Source organism: Dama dama, chromosome 18 (assembly GCF_033118175.1).
Source record: "Dama dama isolate Ldn47 chromosome 18, ASM3311817v1, whole genome shotgun sequence".
Classification (NCBI taxonomy): Eukaryota; Metazoa; Chordata; class Mammalia; order Artiodactyla; family Cervidae; genus Dama; species Dama dama.
Window position 1 is genome coordinate 113,749,549 of NC_083698.1, and position 26,467 is coordinate 113,776,015.

The following is a 26,467-nucleotide window of genomic DNA, read 5'->3' on the forward strand; positions in this document are numbered from 1 at the left end:
CATCTGTGCTGAAGGTGGGGGCAGCTACAGTTGCAACACACGGTTAAGAACTCCTGTAACTCCTCGTTGTGCCCTGGAGATCGGCTCCATATCCTCCTTCCAACACACCCAGGAAGAAAGCCTGGGAGGCTGGAGGGAGCTGGGACAATCTGAGGGTTATTTTATCCCTCCTAAATGCTTGTTTTGCAGTGAACTACAAAACTGGAACAAGAATCTGTAATTAGACCTTCAGCAATGTCAGGATTTGGATCTGGCTTTTATGTGTATTCAAAGGAGACAGGCAAGAAGGAAGGTAAAGAAGCACATTTGATGTAAGAGTTTTAAAAGAATGGTTCTAGAATTCCAGTGTATGGAAGGCGGGAAAGACTGCCTCTTTTTTTAGAGCCGGGAGGCACCCTGGTGAGAGCAAGCCTCCTCCTTGCACAGGTTTGGGGCACAGAGAGGCCGAGAAACTTTCTAATGTCACACAGCTTGTGTCAAAGCAGGGGCCAGCAGCCAGGCCAGCATTTTCTCCATTGAACTGCTTTGGTTTAGATGTCTGGATTTTAAAAATTTCAGCTTGAAAGCAGCCCCCACACCCATTCCAGCAAGTGTATGAATGTCCCTTCTTTGAGTGCCCCTTCTCGTAAGGAGCTCAACCAGCAGCACGCTTCTCCTTGGATGGCCTTGGGAACCAGGGCCGGGGACAAGTGTGTGGTGTGCGTCCTCATCCACCCACAGGCTGGGAAACGTGTGCTGTGCTCACAGCCGCTAACGGGGAGGCCACGGGGGCTCCCAGCTCTCAGGGCCGCGAGCCACGTGTGACCGCTCCACCAATAGCAGACGGGCCACATTCGCACATAAAGACCTCAAGGCACTTGCAGAGGCTCGCCTGTCCAGCCAGGGGTGCTGGCATCCCCGGCCTGTTTTACAGAAAGACGATGCAAAGGGAAGGCTCCAGGGAGCTGGGCACGGGCCACTGCTCCTGTGGGTTTATGATAAATTTTCTCTCTTTAAGGGACTTGCTTAAAGAGAGTCTTTAAGGCACTTCCAGCCAGACCATCATCTCAGAGGGCCCACTTTACCAAAGACTTTGGGTTCAATTCCAAGGTCTGTTTTCTTACTAATTTCTTTCTTTAAGGGTTACGGGGATTCTGACATGCACTGACTTGAGGGAATCCAGAGTAAGAGATTTGTGCTCCCAGCCCTTTCAATGTTGCCTGGAGTCCTGCAGGTGCTGCCGGCTACCCAGACGTCATCTGATGGTCTGTGTATCTGGATGGAAAAAGTACGGAGCCACACAGACATGCACTTGCCCAAGGCCACATCAGACAATTACAAACATTTGTGTTTTTCCCATATTTGATCCCCAAAGAGCCTCCGAAACTTGAATTTATACTACAAATTCTGTCATGAGAATACAGGCGCCGGCTAAATCCTCAAAGGGCTTGCAGTTTACCAAGGAGGATAAATAGCAAACTCAGGACCTGGGTCTGGGGAAGGCCTTCTAGAAGAGTCGGGACTTAGACAAGATTGTTGCAGACAGCAGAAGGACCCTGCTGCAGCCCAGAGGAGGAAGGGGGATCTGAGAGCTGCAAGCAGCCGTGATGCTGGGACATGGGTGAGGAGGAGAAGGCGGGAGGGGCCTGTGGGCAAGACCGAGAATGTGGATTCTGTGCAGGAAATGGGGGCCCCGGGGGAGGGGTACCAGATGGGACCACGCAGCCGTCCTGGCGAGAAGATGATTCCGTCAGGGGTGGGAAGAAATAGCTAGGTGAGGGAAGCATCAGGGGTTGCATACAGCAGAAGGTGGCGACTAACTGCCATTCTGGGGACCAGTGAGGGCGCTCTGACACTGGAGTGGGGTCAGGAAAGAGGCCGGGCAGTGCTGCTTCAGGTGGCGTTTCTCCGAGGGTCCTGCATTCCTGATGCCTGGACCCCTTGGGATGCTGGTGAAGATGCTGGTCTTTCTGCTCTAAAGGGGGAAGAGGTGACAGTGAAGACCCCGAGTCCTGGTCAGGCAAGTGGTGAGCCCAGCAGCAGTGTGTGGGGCTGTGGAAGCTGCCAGGAGTTCATTCAGCCCAGGGACTGAGGTGTGTCCACTGGATCTGCCAGTGTGAAACTGTCCTCCCCGACCCTGGCGAGGTTGGACTCAAAGGATGGGTGCAAACACAGGCCAGGCCCACTGGTCCGGGAGGTGCATTCAAGATGCTGTAATGCATACTGAGTCTGGAGGATGTTCTGTGACGCTTGGTGGGAGTATCAGCAGCTGGAGGAGATGCGAGGCCTGAGCAGCATCAGGGTTTGGGTTTCTGTTTGTTTTTAGGGTGAAAGAAACTTGAATCATGGTGGGAAGGAGCTCATAGAGAAACAGATTGGAGCTGGTTGGCCAAGTAAGTCCTTTAGAAGGACAGGATCCCCCGCACAGGGGGAGAGCAGCTTCACACAGCAGAGGAATCAGAATTGCTCAGTGCTCATCCAGGTTCTTCTTGAACACTTCTGTGCTGAGAAATACCTGATGCGTTTCAACCAAAGGCAACCCAGGCTACCTTTGATAGTTCTCAATGAGCCAAAATTCCTTCTTGCATTTTCTCTTCATGGTCCTAACTTAACCCTGGGGCCTGTAGAATAGACACAATCCTTCTTCCACATTATGGAAATTCAAATACCATATTTCCCTGCATCTTCCCTTTAATGCCCTAAATCCCTTTATTGCTGGCCATTCTATGCCCTCACTGGGCACCCAGAGCTCAATGTCCTGCCGAGTCTCACTGGCTTCTTCACCCCGAAGCTAACACTCCCAACCTCTATCTGGAGATGTGTGTTGTTTCTGCTTCTGGACGTGTAACTCCAAATGTCATTTAATATTTGATTACTATAAAATAATGAACAAAAGGAAGGAAAATTAGGGCCTCCGCTCCAAAATTTGAATGGTATTAAGAGAACTCAGTGACTCTGGACTCACTCAGAATAAATTTTCCAAGCTTGTTTCCTTATTTTTTCAGATTTATGAAAAAATACCCATAGATACTATAGCTTGTTGTACAAACAAAAATTTTAAAAACATTAGAGTACTGTATAAACCAGTATTAAAAGTCATTAGGTCATTAGCTTTGTGTATAATCCTGAATGTAAGTGATATTAAGATAAACTGTATACTATGATTTGGCAGCAAAGCATTGTTGATAGAAAAAGCTTTATTCTAAGTATGTGTTTTAAAAGACATCAAAAGGGGCTACAAGTGAACTTTAACAGTCCACCTTTCCAGTTTTTGCATGTTTCCAGATGTTAATTCCAGAAGAAAAGGTTAATTAATTTGGCCCCGAGAAAGTTTGACTAGTTTGGTTTAAATCTCTTTTACAGATGGGCCTGGGTGGAAAAACCAGAGGGCTGGAAGGGACAAGAGACTGGGGCGGGTTGTCATGAGGCTTCGCCCTCTACCTCCAGTCTACAGGAGACCACTGAAGAACTATTACCTCCCTCTTCTCTGAAATCCTCAACACCCTCTAGACCTTAAGCATGTGGTTCTTTGCCTGAGGCCTGAGATGACACCACTGGTAACTGTATTCGCCACAGGGACCACTTTTCCTGTTGTGGGCATTCTCTGATTTTTGATTGTCCAGCATCCATCCCTTTCAAGGGTGTCAGACCCTGACTGTCTTTGGGAAAACATCTATTCTCTGCATTTTCCAGGACTGAGGGGACCCAGCTCTTGCCATTCAAGAGTTGCATCCCCCTGGCTGTGGGCATGTGGTGCTCGGGGACCCGGGAGACCTCCCTCCTGGCTCTGTCGCAGCCCACAGGCCAGGGGACACTCCTAGTTTCTGCCACAAGTGTTTAGAGAACGTATGTGAGCCTGAGCTGAGGGCGGAGCTAAGACAGTAGAAGAGAAAGGGAGACAAACTGAGACTGAGTCTTGATTTCGTCGTCACCCACAATCTCTCACGCTGTCAGACTGGTCAGCTCTATGCCTCCCAAGCTCAGTTCTGGTCAACTGGATTTAGCTTGATCGCTATCATCTGCTGCAGAAGCATCTGGACTGTGTTCTGCTTTGCACTCGTGCCGTGGGTCTGGGCTCCAAGCTCCCCTACTCACATGTCCCGCGGCCCCTGGACATGATGGCTGGTGATGCTCTTCTGAGGTCAACCTTGGCTACTCCTCAGCCTACAGCTTGGATCCCTGTTGGCCTCCGTCTAACTCCGGCTGCTCTGGGTAACGATCAACATGATCCAAGTTTAGCTGGTGTTACTGCTCTGTTGCCCAGGGAACTACAGGCAGACAGAGAAAGTTCACAGCTGCTTTGAGCAAAGTATTCTCATGTCTCTCAGAACCAAAAGAAGTTCTTAATTTCTTAACTAAAATAATCATGGATGGAGACATGCAATCATCAGTTAAAGGCAGCTTTTCTAAACAAGTGTTTTCTAACATAACACGCTGACCATGTTCTTGTTGTGCATTAGCCTTTCTTAGTTCTGGCCTCTGAATTTGCCATCCCAGGCCCTCGGCTCCAGTCTAGTTAAGTAAGGGATCCGTGCTGCATGGTTGAGAAATCAAGAATTATTCTATCTGCATGCCACACTCCTGCTCAAGAACTCTGAATGTGCCCAATAATGACCAAATTGAGCTGAGGTTCTGCTGAGTTAGGAGGTTATGCCTGGGTTCACAGGTTCTGCCTGGGGTCAGAGGTCCTGCTGGACTTGAAGGTCCTTCACACCTGCCTCCATCCCCAGTTTCCATGTTTTTCGTTGGATGGTCTCCCCCACTATTTTCACCTCTCACCCCAACCACACCCTTGAAAACTGGATAAAACTGGTTTCTTCCCATTCACTCAAATGAAGCTGGAACCGACATGAGCCTTGAAGAATAGACCCTTGTGCTGAACACCACTGCCTAGTTTTAAGAATTAGAAATAGGGGTGCAGAAAGGAGAAGCAGTGACTCCAGATGGTGGGGCTGGAGACCCCCTTCCTCGGGAAGATTGGAGGGGACCCTCGAGGAGCCAGTGAACTTACCTGCCCAGAGGGAGCCATGCGGCAGCGGGCCACACTTCATGGGACCTTGAATCGACAGGGTGCAGATAAAAAGTGGTTTCAACACAGGATTTGTATCTGTTTGTGACATAATTACTATCCGCAAGGGCATGTGCCATGTGGGACTCAGATCTACCATAAGCTTAATATTTAATATACAACTTAAATTGCCATTTTGTCCCCAGGGCTCTGTTTTCAGTCTAAAGATTAGGTTGACTTTGAGACCCTTTCTTGAACCAGTTAACAGAAAGCAAGAAAGATGGTTTGACCTTGAAGTTTGACTTTTCTTCTCTGTATTCAGTATCTTTGCTTCAAAGGAAGCTGAGTGTAACTATCAATGGTTAAGACATTAACAATCTTTTTCAGAGATTTAAAAGATGTGATCTTGTGCTCGCTTCGGCAGCACATATACTAAAATTGGAATGATACAGAGAAGATTAGCATGGCCCCTGCGCAAGGATGACACGCAAATTCGTGAAGCGTTCCATATTTATTAAAAAAAAAAAAAAAAAAAAAAAAGATGTGATCTTCCTTGGATTCAGTAGTCCTTAGTGAGGTAGACCTGGGTACACAACTCAGGAGCAATGATTGCACAAGAAATCAGAAGTGTTTTCTGTTATTAATACTAAGTTGATGTATGTCTCAGGATAGGCTCAATTCAAAGTCAATCTAGACTCAAAAAGCTAATAGCTGGCATCTTTGGAGGAAATTCTTACTCTTGAACTGGCCAATGGTAGAATTATTCTCTCTGAAGAACAAAAAAGGAAAACTATTATCCCTGCATCGTGACAAATTTTAAGTGGGGAGGTTTTTTGCAGAACTATTATCCATGGAGAGTTGAACGTCCATGTAAATGAAAGACCTAAATATAACATCATAAGGTCTCCAGGTGTTGCACTGGTCTTTTCATCTTTGAAGTGAGCAGGGATGAAATGCAGGCTGCATTTTCCAAACCTGCAAGCCTGCACTTTCCGAGGAGTGGTTCCTGTCTGCGTGCGCAGCGGTACCGATGGACCAGCAGTTAAGAGAGTGTCCCTGGTCCAAAATGCAAAGGTAGGAGTGGACCCACTGTCTGCAGAAATCTAACTGTTGATGAAGGAAGGCTCTGTCACTCAAGGTGGTATCAGGCCTGTGTTATCCTGGAAGCCCCAAACTGGTTTGGGCTGTTGCTATTGGAATAGTCCTGTCCTGGGGGACAAGTAGGCTTCTTTAGTCATGGATAGCTGTGTGTGGACCCTTGGCCTGTCCCTGATTCACCCTTCTTTGGAGAAGCTGAGGACCTGAAAGCCCATAGACGTCTACATCCTATTTTCTATTTAATCATCAAGATATTCCTGGAGATCAATGGATTTAAACCTTAGAAAAAGTTCATGATCCGTGGTCCATTTGAAGTCACTCTGCCAGGCATGTGATATTCCTGGTGGCTAACAGCACTGGGAAGCCTGCTGATTGTTCTGGAGGGACCACAAGCAAGCCATCATCTGCGCTCTCAGGAGGCTGGTTGGGGGCCCGCAGGCCCTCACAGAGCATGTGCTCCACGCGCCCAACCCCACCACCTGGGGGTTGGGAAAGCCCAAGAAGTGGGGGCCCCTCTGAGGTGAGCACGTGTTTCAGGGGGTTGGGGCTTCAGCTTCTCTGTGACCAGGGCCTCTGTCTCTGATTCCACTTCCAGGGTGAAAAGAATCTCCTGGAAGTCTTCAGAGAGGTGCATTTCCCACGATCATCTGTCAGCTGTGGGAGTTTTAAATCGTCTCTTTCTCTTCACCTCCAGCCCCCAAAAGACTGAGCCCTCTTTCCGCAGACACAGAGGTGCTGAATGGCCTCCGCACGTGGGAGAAGTGCGGGATGCTGTGCCTGTGACTCTCGATGAGAAAGTCACTTTTTACATCACTTTACCCTCTTACACCTCAGTGAAGAGGGTAACTCACATCATATTTTTAGATGGAGGGTAAAGGCAACCACATTAAAATAGGATGACAAAGAGACTGGTAATATACCAGTGTTGGTACAATTTCACACCTCTGAAATCACCAGACTCCTGATAGGGAGATAATGCATTTCAGTTTTCATGTTTTCCCAAAACAAATTCTGCTTTTAAATGCACCTTTAGCTATGATATCTCACACAAACAAAGCTAGTAAACATTTCCAACAGGAGGTGCTGCTCCCCACAACTCTGGCGCCGGTTGCAGGTGGGCCTCAGCAGTGTGTCGTCCACGCCTGGTTCGCATCTTGGGACTTGCTCTTACAACATGAGTGATGAGTCTCGGCTTGGGGAGCGGGTGTTTGACTAGTCGATAGCTTCTTTGCTTTCCTTCTTCTTCAGGACTTCTGCTTTTGCTACTTCTCTGCCAGTTTAGTGGTCCTAACTACACACATTGTAGTAGTTAACCACTTTTCACTAGGTAAGTATGCATTATTTAAAAATTTACACGTGTGGATTAAACAATGCTCCCAGAATGGTGGAGTAAAGGCCTTGAAAATCTGTTCTTCCATAAAAACAATGAGAATACTGGCAAAATTGTCAAAATAAACTTTTTCAATAGTTTAGAAATTAACCAGAGCCTTGCAACAATGCAAGGAACTTTTTAAAATTAAACATTTATTTTAATTGGAAGCGAATTACTTTACACTATTGTAGTGGTTTTTGCCGTACACTGACAAGAGTCAGCCTTGCGTGCCCATGTGTTCCCCATCCTGAACCCCCTCCCACACCTCCCTCCCCATCCCCTCCCTCTGGGTCGTCCCAGTGCACCAACAAGGAATGTTTTTTCAAGACCAGTGGCTGTGTCTTGGTGAGATCTTTGTGGCGCTGTAACTTTCCCCGTTCTGGCCCTCCTGCCCCAGCTTGGCCATGACGTTGAAACCTCCAGCCTCACAGTGAGGGCAGCTGTGTAGCTACCAGAGGGCCCAGAAGTCTTTGAAGCTCCCCAGACCCTGTGCCCAGATCAGCACACTATTTGGCAAGTCTGGCAGTTCTCTGGAAACCTCTACTCAAGGACTTGTCTTTATTTGACCTGACTCAGAGCTTACTCAGTGTAAACAGTCCTTCCCTGGGGTGCTTGTTGGAAAAAGTCAGTGGCAATTACTTAATATAACAGCCACACAGAGCAGCAATAGCATTTGGGGCAAACAAGAAAATGACCAAAACAACAGCAGGAAAGTCTAAGGAGTAATGTGTCCAGAGGGGCTTTGGAAAGCTCAACACATCCTGGGACTAAAGCACGTCACCCACACAATGCCCAGGAAAGGCCCGGGAAGGCCCAGTTCTCTCACTTCATGTCCTCCTCCTCGGCGAGCAGGAGGTGATGGGTGAACCCGTGTTGTAATCCGCCCGCCAGAGCATCGACACAGCACACACAAGGCCCACGGCAAAGGCTGGGAGACCTGCTGCTCGAGGCTGTCAGGGCGATTTCAGCCCTGTCATTAGCAGCAACCAAGGCAAGTGACCAGAGGTGTCAGTGCACACATGTAACAGAGAACATAGACTTACGTGATGAATTTGAAAGTGAAAGTGAAAGTCTCTTGGTCATGTCTGACTCTTTGTGACCCCATGGACTGTAGCCTGCCAGGCTTCTTTGTCCAGGGAATTCTCCAGGCCAGAATACTGGAGAGGGTAGCCGTTCCCTTCAGCAGGGGATCTTCCCAACTCAGGGATCAAACTCAGGTCACCCATATTGCAGACAGATTCTTCAGCAGCTGAGCCACAAGGGAAGCCCACATGGATGACTTTAGGAAAGTCAAAAACAGCAGTAACAACAAACAAAACAAGGACTTTGGAGCAGTGGAATGGTCTCATTTCCAGAACTGCCATATTTTATGTTAGGAAAAAAAGCAACAAAAACAGTTTTCAACAAAAATTTTGGGATATCCAAAAACAGGAAAGTTTGGCCCATACCACAAAAGAATTGCCAATATAAATTCCCTGTGAGTAATCTGAGACATTAAATTTAACAGGCAAAGACATTAAATTAGTTATAGTGACTATGTCTAGGAACTAATATTATGCCTGGCTTGGAGTCTAAAGAACTAAGGAAGAGCATAAGAGTGATGTTATACCAAATAGATAGTATTAATAACAGATGATAGTTCTAAAAGGCACCAAAGAGAACTTCTAAAGTTGAGAAATAAGGCTAAAATGGAAACCTTCCATGCAGGAGCACAACAACAGTTTGGGCTGGTGGAAGAAAGAGACAGAGAACTTGAAGATAAGTCAAGTGAGACGATCTAGTCTTACTTACTCAAGTGAGAAAAAAAACGAAACAGAAAGAAAGAAAAATAAACCCCAACATACACATGATAGAAGCCTCAAAGAGAGGAGAAACAGAAAGAGGTAGAGATAAAATTTAAGGAAGTAATGTCCCAAACTTCCCAAATTTGATGAAAAACATTAATCTACACATCTATAGAGCACAAATAAATTCCAAGAAAGAAAAATTCAAGGTGATTTACACCTAAAAACGTACAACTATCAAAAGTCACAGAGAATCTTGGAAGCAGCAGGAGAGAAGAGACTCATTGTGAACAATGTATCTACAATAATAGTAAAGCTGATTTTTCATCAGAAACCACATTGATCACAAAACGGTGGGACGAGTGTTCAAAGCACTGACAGATACACTCTGAAGAGTCAAAAACAGGCATTCAGACAAGGATTTGTGCAAGTGTGTTCATTATAGTTCTTTGTGCTCAGCTGCTTCCGTTGTGTCCAGCTGTTTGCAACATCATGGACTGTAGCCCACCAGGCTCCTCTGCCCATGGAATCTTCCAGGCAAGAATACCAGAGTGGGTTGCCACTTCCTCCTCCAGGGAATCTTCCTGGCCCAGGGACTGAACCATGTCTCTTTCATCTCGTGTTAGTAGGCAGGTTCTTTACCACTAGTGTCACCTGGGAAGCCTTATAGCTCTAGAAGTGAAAGTGAAAGTTGCTCAGTCGTGTCCGACGCCTTGTGACCCCATGGACTGGAATTCTCCAGGCCAGAACACTGGAGTGGGTAGCCTTTCCCTTCTCCAGGGGATCTTACACAACTGCCAAAATGTAAAAACAACTCAAATTTCCATCAAGAGATGAATGGATAAACAAAATGCAGTCTATTCATATAATGGAATTTTTATAGGGCTAGACAAAAGAAGGAAGTCCGGACATACTACACAGACAAACCGTGAAAACTTTATGCTGAGAAGTCAGACACGAAGGACCGCATATTCTGTGATTCCATTTTCCTTGTCCAGAAAAGGCAGATCCACAGAGATAGAAAGCAGAACAGTGGTTGCAGGAGCTGGGGGGTGGGGAGGGAGTGGAGAGTGTGTGCTGAGGGTTAGGAATCTCTCTGAGGGCGGGCATGAAAACCTGCCTGATTAGAAGTGCTGATGGTTAGAAAACTATGCAAACACACCAAAGCTGATTGAACTGTACACTTTAAAATTGTGAATTTTAGATTTTAAGAATAGAATTAAGTCTGGAAAGTATATCTGACCTGAGATTCTATAATTCAAAGGAGACACAAATATTGTCTTTCTCTATAAACTCTGTAGAAAACCAAGAACAATTTATCTAAGTTTTTTGACCAAAACTTCAACTATACAGAACACAGCTGAGAGCCAAGTGAAAAAAGGCCAAACTACAGCATTCAGTATGCTCACTCAAGCTCACAGACTTGGCTCATCAGGTGTGCTTGCAGTCCTCACTTCTACTCTGCATAACATTTAACAAGTCTGGGATCTCGTTTCCCAGCAATAAGAAATTTTAGGATAATAAATAAAATAGTAAGTGTTATATGATAATTACATCTCGATAAACAAGAATGTTGCAAGTTTATCTTCCATGCTATTGTTGTTCAGTTGCTCAGTTGTGTCTGACTCTTTGCAACCCCACAGACTGCAGTAGGACAGGCTTCCCTATCCTTCACTATCTCCTGGAGTTTGTTCAGACCCATGTCCATCCAACCATCTCATCCTCTGTCATCCCCTTCTCCTCCTGCCTTCAATCTTTCCCAACATCAGGGTCTTTTCGAATGAGTCAGTTCTTCGCATCAGGTGACCAAAGTATTGGAGCTTCGGCTTCAGCATCAGTCATTTCAATGAATATACAGGGTTGATTTCCTTTAAGATTGACTGGTTTGATCTCTTTGCTGTCCAAGGCACTCTCAAGAGTCTTCTGCAACACCACAGTTTGAAAGTGTCAGTTCTTTGGTGCTCAGCCTTCTTTATGGCCCAAGTCTCACATCTGTACATGACTACTGGAAAAGCCATAGCTCTGACTAGACTGAACTTTGTTGGCAAAATAATGTCTCTGCTTTTTAACACACTGTCTAGGTTTGTCATAGTCTTTCTTCCAAGGAGCAAGTGTTTTTTAATTTCATGCCTGAAATCAGTGTCCATAGTGATTTTGGAGCCCAAGAAAATGAAGTCTGCCACTGTTTCCATTGTTTCCCCATCTATTTGCCATGAAGTGATGGGATCGGATACCATGATCTTAGTTTTTTGAATGTTGAGCTTTAAGACAACTTTTTCACTCTCCTCTTTCACTTTCATCGAGAGGCTCTTTAGTTCCCCTTTGCTTTCTGCCATTAGTGTGGTGTCATCTGCATATCTGAGGTTACTGATATCTTCCATAATGACTATCAATGTAAAATATACACCCCATTAATAGAGCACCTATTTAATCAGATCACCATCAGCTCTGGGTATTGTCTTACTCTTTAGTCTTTGCCAATCTGAAAGTTATAAAATAATATATTATTAGCTCAAATGCAACTTATTTGATTGAAATAAAGTGGCACATTTTTTCATGTTCACTGGTCAGTGTTTCTTTTCTAATTATTCATTCATATTTGCTGCCATTTTTATGTTATTCATCATATTGTTTTACTCATTTGTAAAGGTTCTTCTTAAATTATTAATTTTACCTCTTTGACTGTCATTTAGGCTGCACTTTTTCTCATATTTTTCTTGTATCAAGTGCAAATCACTAGTTTCTTTGTCATATTTATTAGTTTTTCCATTATAACTTGATCTTGGTATAATATTTAGACTTTTCATTTTTAAAGATTGTAAGATGTTCTCCTCTACATTCCTTTTATAGATTTATGAATTTAAGAATTACCTGTTCCCTCTGAATCTGAAAGAACTACAGAATTATGAGTCTTGGTAAGGGATGGAGAAATTATAGATATCTGGCAGCTTTTCCTCCTAATTAAGTTGATGCACAATATGTAATTTTAGTTTTAAGTCTGACAGTTTTTAAGACTGACAACTGCATAACAGTCAATGCCTGCTATTTTTTAATTTAAACAAAGAAATCCTATCAAAGAGAAGTTGTCATAGCTACAAAAAGGCTACTTCTTATAAGCTTTAATAGTTTTAGCACAATATTCAAATATGTAGTGAATTATTGCTTGCACATAATCAGGTAAATTTATGTGCAGATAAGCCAGAACCATGGAGATTCAAGAAGCACATTTACTATTGTTACTGTTCAGTCGCTCAGTCGTGTCCGGCTCTCTGCGACCCCATGAACCGCAGCACACCAGGCTTCCCTGTCCATCACCAACTCCCAGAGCTTGCTCAAACTCATGGCCATTGAGTCGGTGATGCCATCCAACCATCTCACCCTCTCATCCCTTTCTCCTCCTGCCCTCAATCTTTCCCAGAATCGAGGTCTTTTGCAATGAGTCAGCTCTTCACATCAGGTGGTCAAAGTATTGGAGCTTCAGCTTTAGCATCAGTCCTTCCAATGAACACTCAGGACTGATCTCCTTTAGGATGGACGGGTTGGATCTCCTTGCAGTCCAAGGGACTCTCAAGAGTCTTCTCCAGCACCACAGTTCAAAAGCATCGATTCTTTGGTGCTCAGCCTTCTGTATGGTTTGACTCTCATGTCCATACATGGTGGTGGTGGTGGTTTAGTTGCTAAGTCGTGTTTGACTCTTGCAACCCCATAGACTGTAGTTAGCCAGACTTCTCTGTCCATGGGATTCTCCAGGTAAGAATACTGGAATGGGTTGCCATTTCCTCCTCCATATGTGACTCCATACATCCATACATGACTACTGGAAAAACCATAGCTTTGATATGGACCTTTGTTGACAAAGCAATGTCTCTGCTTTTTAATACACCATCTAGGTTTGTCACAGCTTTTCTTCCAAGGGGCTTTCTATGCACTTCTGATACAGAATCATATATAAATGATATAGAGACTTTCAATTTTATGTAAGAGTTGAACATAACTTGATATATCTTAATTTATATGATAGTCATCACAAATTCTCTCTCCACAGTAATGGGTGTAAGTTGTAAAACCTATTTCTCTTTCTGTTGGGTACCTGAGCTACCAAATGAGATGAGTTTCCTCTTTGCTGTAGTTACATGTTAAAATCTGTTAATGTAAAAAGAATGTATCACATCAAAATACAACTTAAGAATTCATTTGGTTTTTACAAATACACAGTTATGAGATTTACTCTTTATATTCTGAGTGCTATATGTGACTAAACTATAATAAAGTCCCCTAGGATTCAGTCTCTACTTGTACTTTTTATTGCTGAAAAATAATGGGAACACTTTCTACACGTCAGTTTCAAAATGCTAATAGTATGTTCTGAATAGTCATAACTTTGAATAAGAAATAAAAAAGTTACAAATCTATTCATATCTTTATTGAAATTGTATTTTTATATTTAAAATCTCTTATTAGTAAGAAATATTGTAGATTTATTAAGTTTGTGTACAGAAAATATTTTCCTTACAACTACCTACTTTGAATTTTAATATCTTCATCTTCTTCCTGTAAATATTTATTTTTGGAAAGAATATTCAGTCAAAATGCATGTTGGGTTTCTTTTAAAACTTCATAGATCATCGACACTAATTTTGTTGCACATAGACTGGATGGCTATGCTCATCTGGTCATCTCTCAACAGGTTTAAACATTTCAATTTACATTTTCTCTCAACCATTATTAATCAACCATCTGATTATAAGATATTCATTCATTTAACAAATACTTAGAGTGTCAGACAGTGCAATAGACCTTAAACACATAGATGTATAGACCAAAGTCTTTCGTTCAATGAACTGTCACATGCTTACATTACCTAATATGCTACTAACAAGGTATGGTTCTGATCATTGAATTAAATAGTTTACATTCTGAGAAGAGAAAGTCTAAAGCACCTGTATTAGTCAGGGTTCTCCAGAGGAAAAAACCCAAGATAGACAGGTGATAGACAGACAGATAGGGAAGAAACTGGCTGTCAAGTCTGATTCTGCAGGTCAGGTCACACTAACAGGCTGGAGAGTCAGGGACAAGCTGGTGCTGCAGTTAGTCTCAAGTCTGTCTGGAGGCAGAATTTCTTCCTAGGAGAATCTGAGTATCTTTCTCTTAAGACTTTCAACTGAGTGAGTGAGACCACCCACATTCTGGGGGCAATCTACTTTACTTAAAGTCTGCTGATTCAAATGTTAATCTCATCTAAAAATACCTTCAGAGCAACATCTGTGCTGATGTTTGGCCAAATATGTGGTTACGATGGCTGAGCCAAGTTGACACATAAAACTAACGACACACCTGAAAGAACAGTGAGTAACATAACTATTGTTGTTCAGTCTCAGTCCTGCCCAACTCTTTGCGACCCCGTGGACAGCAGCACACCAGGCTTCCCTGTCCTTCACCACCTCCCGGAGCTTGCTCAAACCCATGTCCATCGAGTCGGTGATGCCATCCAACCATCTCATCCTCTGTCACCCCTTTCTCCTCCTGCTGTCTATCTTCTCCAGCATCAGGGTCTTGTCCAGTGAGTTGGCTCTTTGCATCAGGTGGCAAAAGTATTGGCATTTCAGCTCCAACATCAGTCCTTCCAAAGAATATTCAGGGTTGATTTCTTTTAAGATTGACTGGTTTTATTTCCTTGAAGTACAGGGACTCTCAAGAGTCTTCTCTAACACCACAGTTCAAAAACATCAAATCTTCGGTGCTCAGCTTTCTTTATGGTCCAACTCTCACATCCATACATGACTACTGGAAAAACCATAGCTTTGACTAGACTGACCTTTATCGGCAAAGTAATGTCTCTCTGCTTTTTAATATGCTGTCTAGGTTGGTCATAACTTTTCTTCCAAGGAGCAAGCGTCTTCTAATTTCATGGCTGCAGTCACCATCTGCAGTGATTTTGGAGCCCAAGAAAATAAAGTCTGTCACTGTTTCTACTATTTTCCCCTCTATTTGCCATGAAATGATGGGACTGGATGCCATGATCTTAGTTTTTTGAATGTTGAGTTTTGAGCCAGCTTTTTCACTCTCCTCTTTCACTTTCATCAAGAGGCTCTTTAGCTCTTCTTAGCTTTTAAGGGTGGTGTTTTGCATATCTGAGGTTACTGATATTTCTCCCAGAAATCTTGATTCCAGCTTGTGCTTCATCCAGCCTGGCATTTCGCATGTTGTATTCTGCATATAAGTTAAATAAGCACGGTGACAATATACAGCTTTGATGTACTCCTTTCTCAATTTGGAAACAGTTTGTTGTTCCATGTCCGATTTTAACTGCTGCTTCTCATTATGTGTACAGATTTCTCAGGAGGAAGGTCAGGTGGTCTGGTATTCCAATTTCTTTAAGAATTTTCCAGTTTGTTGTGATCCACACAGTCAAAGCCTTTGGCGTAGTCAATAAAGCAAAAGTAGATGTTTTTGTGGAACTCTCGTGCTTTTTTGATGATCCAATGGATGTTGAGAATTTGATCTCTGGTTCCTCTGCCTTTTCTAAATCCAGCTTGAACATCTGGAAGTTCACGGTTCATATATTGCTAAAGCCTGGCTTGGAGAATTTTGAGCATTACTTAGCTAACATGTGAGATGAGTACAATTGTGTGGTAGTTTGGACATTCTTTGGCATTGCCTTTCTTTGGGATTGGAATGAAAGCTGACATTTTCCAGTCCTGTGGCCACTGCAAAGTTTTCCAAATTTGCTGGCATAGTGAGTGCAGCACTTTCACAGCATCGTTTTTTAGGATTTGAAATAGCTCAGCTGGAATTCCATCACCTCCACTAGCTTTGCTCGCAGTGATGCTTTCTAAGGTCCACCTGACTTCACATTCCAGGATGTCTGGTTCTAGGTGAGTGATCACACCATTGTGATTATCTGGGTCATGAAGATCTTTTTTGTATAATTCTTCTGTGTATTCTTGCCACCTCCTCTTGATATCTTCTGCTTCTGTTAGGTCCATACCATTTCTGTCCTTTATTGAGCTCATCTTTGCATGAAATATTCCCTACTTTGTATGAAGTGTTCTCTACAAGGCTCTACTCATCAGCAAAGCCCTCTGGGTCAGGGTCTTCTACACGTTGATCTGGCTGATCCTGAATCAGTGTAGATGTCAGATTCATTATAGATTCCACCTGGTCTTGAGAGACAATTTTCGTGTTATAATCCAGAACATTGCTAAGCACATAACAACTCATGCTCTTTCTGGACTCATTGTCAAAGTTCTCAAAGAGTGGGTGAAAATATTTTAACTTCAAGACTGTTAAAATATTGTTGTGTCAACGGGTATCTTCAAAAGTCTGGTGAGTTTATGGTGAAACTGCATTACTGGTAGCAATATATTCATGGTTGAGTTTATTAAATATTTCCACTGTTGCTTCTAGAACTTTATCAACATAGTCCACAAGATCAGGGTAACACTTCATATTGAGATTAATGAGAGAGACTTGTAAAGATGCAACATCCTCTGAAGGCATGTCTTGTCTAGACTGTATTACTGTAGCCACCTACTGTGAATATATGTCAAGAAGTTTAATATCTGTTGGGATTCCAGGTCCATCTTCATGGTGAGCAAATAAAGCTAATCTGGCAATTAAAGAAATGATTATTTTTTCACATTTACATATTGGTGTAACTCAGCACAAGCCCAAAGAAAAGGATTCAAAGTTTGAAGGTGGAATTCTTCAGGGAAAAACCTGAATAATGTACTCCATAAGATATTCCTGAGCCAAAGCATCTCTGCAGTTTACCACTTGCTCCAATATGCTGGTCAAAACAATCTGTAACATTCCACATGTACACCTTCCGGCTGACTAAGGCACACCGAATTTCTTCCTGCTAAAATTCTCAGTTCTTGTCTTTCTTGTTCTCTTTTTTCTTTTTCTCAGTTCTGTCACTGATGCTGCTTTCAAACCCAGAGCTTGTTCATTTCTGCAAAGCTGACTAGTACAAAATCCATGGAATCACTGATATTACCAGTTGCTGCTTCAGCTGTCGGCTCTCCTTCTTCAGGTAAGATACCTGTGGTACATTGATGTAGATAATAGGCATGGCAACTCCCCTAAGCCTGCAGCAAGCAGCACCCATGTGGATCCTCCCGCTGTCCTATATTTCTTAAAGGGACTAGACAAGGTGGTAAAAGTCAGGGCATCAACAATTGCAGCATTTTGGACTTACAATTATTTGTCAGTAGTCATGTTTCAAAAAAATAATTTACTACCCATGTTGAACAAAACTCTTATTTCCTAATCATATTTATGTATATATAATAGGCGCTGAGACTTTCATTCCCCAAGTGGAATTGTCCTGATTAATAGAGATATAATATATGATTTCTACAATTTACCAAGTTAAATACTAATGGTTACAAAAGGCCCTTTCACCCTATCTGGGTCTCAAAAATGAGAGGAGACTCCTGCTTCTTGACAAGATGAAATAACAGAGATTATATTTACCATTAAGTCTGAAACAACTGAAAAGCAGCCAAAATGTATGAAACAATAATTTTAAGACCCTGGAATCAAGCACTGAAGGACCGTGACCACTGAAAGAGGAGAAACAAACATAAGTTGCCCCAGCTCACCCACCAGAGAGGTGGGAGGGGAAACCCCGGCAGGAGCAGGTCGTCCCCGGGTTCAGGAGATGGACCTGACTGCTCGCCTTAGTGAGTAGATAAACTGGCCATACGGAGCGAGAGGAAAGACTGCAGATGCAAACTGCCAGCATCGGGAATGAGAGAGGCGACGTTACTGCGGAGTGTACTGGCAGTAAAAGGAAAATAAGGGAGCATTTTGGATTACTTTATGCCAGTAAATTGTACATCTTAGATAAAAGGGACAAATTTCCCCCAAAAGGGTGAATTCTTTGGATGACAAAAAAGAAGTAGATTACCTGAACAAGCCTGAATAATGTACCTACTGATGAAACTGAATTTTTAGTGATCAAGCAAACAAAACCTTGTCACAATGGAACCACCAAGCTCAGATGGTTTTTTTGGTGATTTCTATCAAATATTTCAGGAAGAAATATTATTTTAAACCTTTTAAACTAAATAACTTCTAGAAAAAAATAAACAAAAGATCTTGTTTGATCTAAGGTTCTTAGGTATGATATCAAAAGCATAGCTGATTAAAGAAAAAAGTGGATAAATTTAAGCTAATTAACATAAAACATTGATGCTGTTTGAAGGACTATTAGGAGAATAAAAATAGAAGCCAGGGAGAAATTATTTGCAAGTCATGAACTTGTACCTAGGCTATATAATGACCATTCAAAGCTCAAAAAAAAAAAAAAAAAAAAAAAAAAACCAACTACAAAATGGATGAAAGATTTGAACCACAGAAGAAATAAGAGTGGCAAGTAAACACATGAAAGTACATTCAGTACTGTTATTTATTAGTTAAACACAAAGTTAAACCACGGAAGGTTGGCTACAGGTAAAAAGACCAACTGGAACTCTCACCCAGGGGGTGGGCAGGCGGAAGGGGAGGGCAAAATGGTACAGCTGCTTTGGAAGACAATTTGCAGAGTTTCTAAAAGATGAGCTCACAACTTCAGTGTGTTCAATCATTCTACACCTAGGTGTTTACTAGGAAAAATAAAAGCATATGTCAACACAAAGTCATACATGAATGCTCAGGGCAGCTTTATATGTCATAGCCACAATTGGAAGCACACACGTGTCTATCTATAAGTGAATGGATAACCTGTGATACAGTCCCACAGTGGGATGGCTACTTAGCAATAAAGAGGAAAGAGGTGCTGACACATGCTGGTAAAATGATGTCTTGATATAATCAGGCTGATGAAACAATCCAGACAAAAAGTGCACACATTGGATGATTCAACTGATATAAAATTCTAGAAAATGAAAACTACTCAATTGTGATGAAGATGGTTGCCTGGGTACTGGAGGAGGGGAGGGCCACAGGGGAGAGCTTAAAAACCAGCAGGAAGAAACTTTTGGAAATGACGGACACATTTATTATAATAATGAGTGGTGGTTTCCTGAGCGAATACAGATGTCAAAACATTAAATTGTACATACTCAATATGTGTATTTACTTTATGTCAATTATGGGGCTTCTGTGGTGGCTCAGATGGTAAAGATTCAGCCTGCAGTGCAGGATGCTTGGGTTGGATCCCGGGTCGGGAAGATCCTCGGAAGAAGGGAATGGCTACCCGCTCCAGTATCTTGCCTGGAGAATTCCATGGACAGAGGAGCCTGGTTGGCTACAGTCCATGGGATGCCAGAGTCAGACACAACAGAGCGACTTACGTTTTCACTTTCACTTCCTTTCACCTCTGTAAAACTGCTTAAAACAAACAAACAAACCAAAAAAACTAATGTGGCTCTATAGCCCTTTCTCTCAGTATCTTGTAAAAACTAGGGTTTGGAGAATAGGATCACAGTCTGTAGTATTGTTGAATGAAACTCAAAATCATGAAATCTTATGTTGGAATAAACCCAAGGACTTTGGTAGATCAATTTCCCAGTCAAACAGAAATTCTTTGTATATCATCTTAGGTTACAGGTTACCTAGTATTTCCTTAGTCTGTTTAACTCCAGAGCATTCATTATTTCATTGTTATTTGTTTGAAAACCTATATATTGTGAAGAAATCTGCTTCCTCCTGACTTTTCTTTACAGGATATTGTGTTTAATGCCTACTGAATATATGGTATTTAATGGTAGGAAAATAATAACTTGATCCCTTGGACAATTTATTTTTATTTTTTGCTAGAAAGGGAACTTATAAACCACTTGCTCTGCCCTTTATTTTACCTGCAGAAAAACGAACACTTGAAAGTGTACACAGCAGGCCCAGTTCTGCCAAGTCAAGGGCTTGGCCCCAGTCCTCCTGTCAGTGTACCCCAACAACTCTGTGCAGAACCTGCTTGTGTGATGGGAAAAGATAACTTGACCAACACAGTCTAAACAGATGCTCTGTCATAAAATGCAGTCCATTCCAACCCCCTATTGTGGAAATGGAGTCACTCAGATGTAGTCTTTATTCCATCCAGGAATATCTGACACCATGGTGTCTGACTTGCTTTCTTTTAAAATAATTTGTATATATGGAATCTTAGCAGTCGTTTCATTATTGCTATACAATGAACTTAATGTTCTTCATTATTTAGAAATAATTTGCATCAGTTCAGTTCAGTCACTCAGTCACGTCCAACTCTTTGCCACCCCACGGACTGCAGCATGCCAGGATTCCCTGTCCATCACCGACTCCTGGAGTTCACCCAAACTCAAGTCCATTGAGTCAGTGATGCCATCCAACCACCTCATCCCTTGTCATCCCCTTCTCCTCCTACCTTCAATGTTTTCCAGCATCAGGGTCTTTCCAAATGAGTCAGTTCTTCACATCAGGGGCCAAAGTATTGGAGTTTCAGGTTCAGCATCGGTCCTTCCAATGAATATTGAGGACTGATTTCCTTCAGGATGGACTGGTTGGATCTCCTTGCAGTCCAAGGGACTCTCGAGAGTTTTCTCCAATACCACAGTTCAAAAGCATCAATTCTTTGGTGCTCAGCTTTCTTTATAGTCCAACTCTCACATCCATACATGACCACTGGAAAAACCATAGCCTTGACTAGATGGATCTTTGTTGGCAAAGTAATGTCTCCGCTTTTTAATATGCTATCTAGGTTGGTCATAACTTTCCTTCCAAAGAGCAAGCGTCTTTTAATTTTATGGCTGCAGTTACCACCTGCAGTGATTTTGGAGCCCAGAGAAATAAAGTTAGTCACTGTTACCACTGTTTCCCCATCTATTTGCCCAGATGCCATGATCTTAGTTTTCTGAATGTTGAGCTTTAAGCCAGCTTTTTCACTCTCCTCTTTCATTTTCATCAAGAGGCTCTTTAGTTCTTCTTCATTTTCTGCCATAAGGGTGGTGTCATCTGCATATCTGAGGTTATTGATATTTCTCCCAGCAATCTTGATTCCAGTGTGTGCTTCATCCAGCCCAGCATTTCTCATGATGTACTCTGCATATAAGTTAAATAAGCAGGGTGACAATATATAGCCTTGACATACTCCTTTCCCAATTTGGAACCAGTCTGTTTTTCCATGTTCACTTCTAACTGTTTCTTCCTGACTTGCATACAGGTTTCTCGAGATGCAGGTCAGGTGGTCTGGTATTCCCATCTCCTTCAGAATTTTCCACAGTTTATTGTAATCTACACAGTCAAAGGCTTTGGCATAGTCAATAAAGCAGAAATAGATGTTTTTCTGGAACTCTCTTGCTTTTTTGATGATCCAACAGATGTTGGCAATTTGATCTCTGGTTCCTCTGCCTTTTCTAAAACCAGCTTGAGCATCTGGAAGTTCATGGTTCTATAATTTGCATAGAAATAATTATAAAACTTACTGTAAACAGAGCATTGTTATGAAAGTAGCTTTCCAAGGCCTCAACTACCAATCCCATCACTGAATTGCACACTTGAATGTTTTACTCCTTTCAAAATATTCTGAACAAACACTGGGGCTTCCCCTGTTATTCCAAGTTAAAATTGTGATTTCCCTTAGCCAGGGACCCCTCAGGTATCTAGAGCATCACAGTGTCCTTGTGGACGGAAACACTGCCTCACATTTGCATGGTGTCTGTAAAATGACCACTTTACTTTGTGTACATTATGACTAGTTTTTAGCACCCAGACTAAAAGCATTTCTGAACGGTTTTAGAAGAATGGTCAGGCCATTGTGACAGAAGGGCTATAAGACATTAAAGAAGAGATCTCACATAATGTCATGAAAAGTTATCTGCTACTAAATGCTCACTAAATTCTATTTTAATAGAAATACAATTTATAATTCTCAGGAGCTTAACTTGCAAAACAATAAGAATTGTGTAAGTCTTTGTCAGTTCTGTCATTAATTAACTTTTCAGGTGTGTTTACTGTTTCATGAGATGGAGTAGATGAACTATCTTACAAATCAGATCTGCAGCATCCCATTACCATGGTGACATCCAACCCATTCAGGACTGTCCAAGGCATCAGATGAGGCCTAAGTTCACTTGCACTGATTGACTCTTCCCAAGTATTTGGATAGAACTTGGCCTCCACAGGAGAGTTATATAGTGTTCTTTCCCATTAAAAATTCTGCCATTTTATGTTGTTTAGGCATGCCCAGTGACCTAGGAAAAGTGAATGTAATATACTCTGTAACTAGCCAATTTAGCAGGAATGCTCTTTCAAAGAAATTACTCATGTCCAAAACTAAACTAATTTCCAAGATCTTTCATTTTGATAATCCAACCAAGCTCACTGGAGGCCTAAGCACGTGGGGAAGAAGGAAAAGGCAAAAACACTCACGGCAGGACCCTGTTTGTTCTCACTGATCCCACAGCGGGTGACCGCTGGCACTTTCCAAAGGAAGACTCTGGGGAGCCTCAGTCTGCCATGGCAGACGTCACCCCGGGAGGAAAGGAGGGCACCTGCTCCCAGACGCGGAGTCTCAGTCAGGTCTCTGGGCAGAGGAGAGGGTCTTCCCTGCCCGCCTTGGCCTCCACCTGTGTTTCTCTTTAATATCTCTGCGGGGATCCTTCCCAGCTTCCGACGTTTCTCTCAGATACGCAGCGAGGAAGTGATACAGCGAGGGACTGCCATGCTGGCAACAGCGTTGATTCCTCCCGGGTTTCAGGTGTGAACAATACCGAACACTGTCAAAGCAAATTTTAAAAAATTCTGAATGTGTCTCTCCCTTTTTCTTTCCATGATTAGCACATTATGCTCAACTGTGAGCCTACCTGGTAAATTATATGAAGCATGTTCTGCTTCCACTCAGGACTTCTGAACCTTTTTGAAGATTATAAATGTAGTTAATACTCTGACATAACCAAAAATGTTTCTCAAGTTTTGTCTTTAAACAGTGATCATTGCAGTGTCAAATTGTGTAATCCTGTGTACCTGTGTTGAAGAGTATGTCTTTCAGCCCTAAGATCTTCCATACCCAGACCAAAAACTTCAAATCCAAAGCAAGATCCACTCTAATTGATATTTCGCTGGGACCACAAATGGTAGGCAGTCCAGGAAGCAAGTCACATTCAAATCAGTCAAAAGAAAAGCCTTGAAGGGCCTTTAATATTTTTAGGGACATTTTCAAATTTGGAAATTCTTCTCTGGTATTGACGTAAGCATTAAGGTAAATACAGCATTAGAAATTAGATTTTGAAATACATGATGGATTATGATTTGTAAACAACTAGAAAAATTCTAGTAAGCTAGCATTTTCATATGCACTAGAGAATGCATTGTTATTCTAGGAAACTCTGAACTGAAAAAATAAATTCTGTATGTATTATTTATAAATATTTATGATGATTTATGAGTATTATCTTTTCTGGTGGATCAGTTGGTAAAGAAACTGCCTGCAATGCCTGAGACCCAGGTTCAGTCCCTGGGTCGGGAAGATCCCCTGGAGAAGGAAATGGCAGCCCACTCCAGTATTCTTGCCTGGAGAACCCCATGGACAGAGGAGCCTGGTGGGCTACAGTCCCTGGGGTGGCAAAGGGTCAGACATGACTGAGCATCTGAGCATATGGTTATTAATGTTACATGTGCATGCGTTCAAAGTTGTTTCAGTTATGTCTGACTCTTGTGACCCCATAGACTGTAGCCCGCCAGGCTCCTCTGATACGTGTGTATGTGCAAATAGAAGATTCGCCCACAACAGTAATATCTTTATTTCATTATAAGCATACAAATAGCAGATGAATGCTATATTTTATAAAATCTCAAATAATATAAGGGCGACACCTCCCTTGATGAGGGAAAACTGCCTTGTTTGTTTTTGTCTGTGCCATGTGGCTTATGGGATCTGAATTTCTTGACCAGGGATCGAGCCCAGGTGACAGCGGTGAAAGTCCTAACCACTGGACTGCCAGGGAATTTTCCAAAATTGCTTTTTATGACCATAAACTTTGCATTTGCTGAACCTATCTTCCCATCAGCTCCGCTTTCTCCCGCCTTCATGCCCAGGGGCTGAGGTGTCCTGGGGGTGGATTTAGGTGCCCACCAGCAGCCAAGGGTGACTCTGGGGGAGCTAGGGTCCCCGAGCCCTCGTTTCTTGCTTGTGGAGTCACTCTGCACCTGTTTCCTAGGAGCTGGCTTCTGTCTAAGGACTTTTGACATGCCTACGTGCAGGTGCAGAGACAGAGAGAGCATTGGCTAAAGTGCATTTAGAAAACCATCCCCGGGCCCTTCTCCAAACACATACACTGCTGATTCACATTCTGAAATTATACATCAAATTATTTAAGTACCTATGTAATTAAACTATGTAGCACATTTCACATTATAAATTACATAAGTCTGGGAAAGACTGAGGGCAAGAGGAGAAGAGGGCAGCAGAGGATGAGATGGTTGGACGGCATCACTGACTCAATGGACTGAGTTTGAGCAAACTCCAGGAGACGGTGAAGGACAGGGAAGCCAGGACTGAGTGCTATAGCTCATGGGGTCACAAAGAGTTGGACACGACCTAGAGACTGAGCAGCAATAACATACACAAGTGTAAAATAATATATAGAACTATGTGCATGTGTACATGTAAGTATGTGCATATGTAACTATGTTTGCACAAAATGATAAAATGTGACCAGTGTCTGTGTTCATCCTGCTGTCTAGACTGTGAGTTGCATATGTGGAGATCACACCTCTTCTCTTCTGTAGTGTATCTCTGAGTCTGCAACAGTGCAGCAGGTGCTCAGCAAGCAGTTGTTGAATGGGCTGTTTAGTGAGTGGATGAGAGGGGATGAGAGGCTGCCCAGTGGTGGGCAGCCTTCTTATGCACAGGCTGCACCTCAACTGTTGTGAAGTCTGATATTAGAAAGTCCTTCCTTGCTCCAGGATTCTGTTGGTGGGATTCTTCCATGTGACGGTCCTTCATATTTGTAATGATAGCTGCCCTCTGAGCCCCAGCTATCCCAGCAAACAGAATGAAGGACATACCATATGGGGTTTCCTGCTTCTAACCTTGGTGGGGGTGGATTAAGTTGCTGATAGTATTTGGATCAAATTATTTGATGCTGACTGTTCAAGGCTGGGAAATGTACACATTGAGTGATTCTGTATGGTTTTGTTGGAAGAGGGTGTTTGCTATGACCATTGCGTTCTCTTGGCAAAACTCTAGTAGCCTTTGCCCTGTTTCATTCTGTACTCCAAAGTCAAATTTGCCTGTTACTCCAGGTGTTTCCTGACTTCCTACTTTTGCATTCCAGTCCCCTATAATGAAAAGGACATCTTTTTTGGGTGTTAATTCTAAAAGGTCTTGTAGGTCTTCATAGAACCATTCAACGCCAGCTTCTTCAGCATTGCTGGTTGGGGCATAGGCTTGGATTACTGTGATATTGAATGGTTTGCCTTGGAAACAAACAGAGATCATTCTGTCATATTTGAGATTGCATCCAAGTACTGCATTTCAGACTCTTTTGTTGACCATGATGGCTACTCCATTTCTTCTAAGGGATTCCTGCCCACAGTAGTAGATATAATGGTCATTTGAGTTAAATTCACCCATTGAGTCCATTTTAGTTCGCTGATTCCTAGAATGTTGATGTTCACTCTTGGCATCTCCTGTTTGACCACTTCCAATTTGCCTTGATTCATGGACCTAACACTCCAGGTTCCTATCCAACATTGCTCTTTATAGCATTGGACCTTGCTTCTATCACCAGTCACATCCACAACTGGGTATTGTTTTTGCTTTGACTCCATCCTTTCATTCTTTCTGGAGTTATTTCTCCTCTGATCTCCAGTGGCATATTGGGAACCTACCGACCTGGGGAATTCATCTTTCAGTATCCTATCTTTTTGCCTTTTCATACTGTTTATGGGGCTCTCAGGGCAAGAACACTGAAGTGGTTTGCCATTCCCTTCTCCAGTGGACCACATTCTGTCAGACCTCTCCACCATGACCCGTCTGTCTTGGGTGGCCCCACATGGCATGGCTTAGTTTCACTGAGTTAGACAAGGCGTGATCTGTGTGATCAGATTGGCTAGTTTTCTGTGACTGTGGTTTCAGTCTGTCTGCCCTCTGATGCCCTCTTGCAACACCTACCGTCTTACTTAGGTTTCTCTTACCTTGTTCGTGGGGTATTTCTTCACGGCTGCTCCAGCAAAGCGCAGCCACTGCTCCTTACCATGGACGAGGGGCATCTCCTCACAGTCGCCCCTCCTGACCTTGAACAT

General features: G+C 42.8%; 1 non-coding gene and 1 pseudogene across 1 annotated transcript; one reads left to right on the forward strand and one right to left on the reverse strand.

Annotated features, from left to right (window-relative positions):
• Positions 1 to 1,795: 1,795 nt before the first annotated feature.
• LOC133073115 (vacuolar protein sorting-associated protein 35-like) lies at positions 1,796 to 26,467 on the reverse strand (annotated as a pseudogene).
• LOC133073132 (U6 spliceosomal RNA) lies at positions 5,396 to 5,502 on the forward strand. The gene has a single exon (XR_009696842.1). It is a non-coding gene; the product is annotated as a U6 spliceosomal RNA (small nuclear RNA).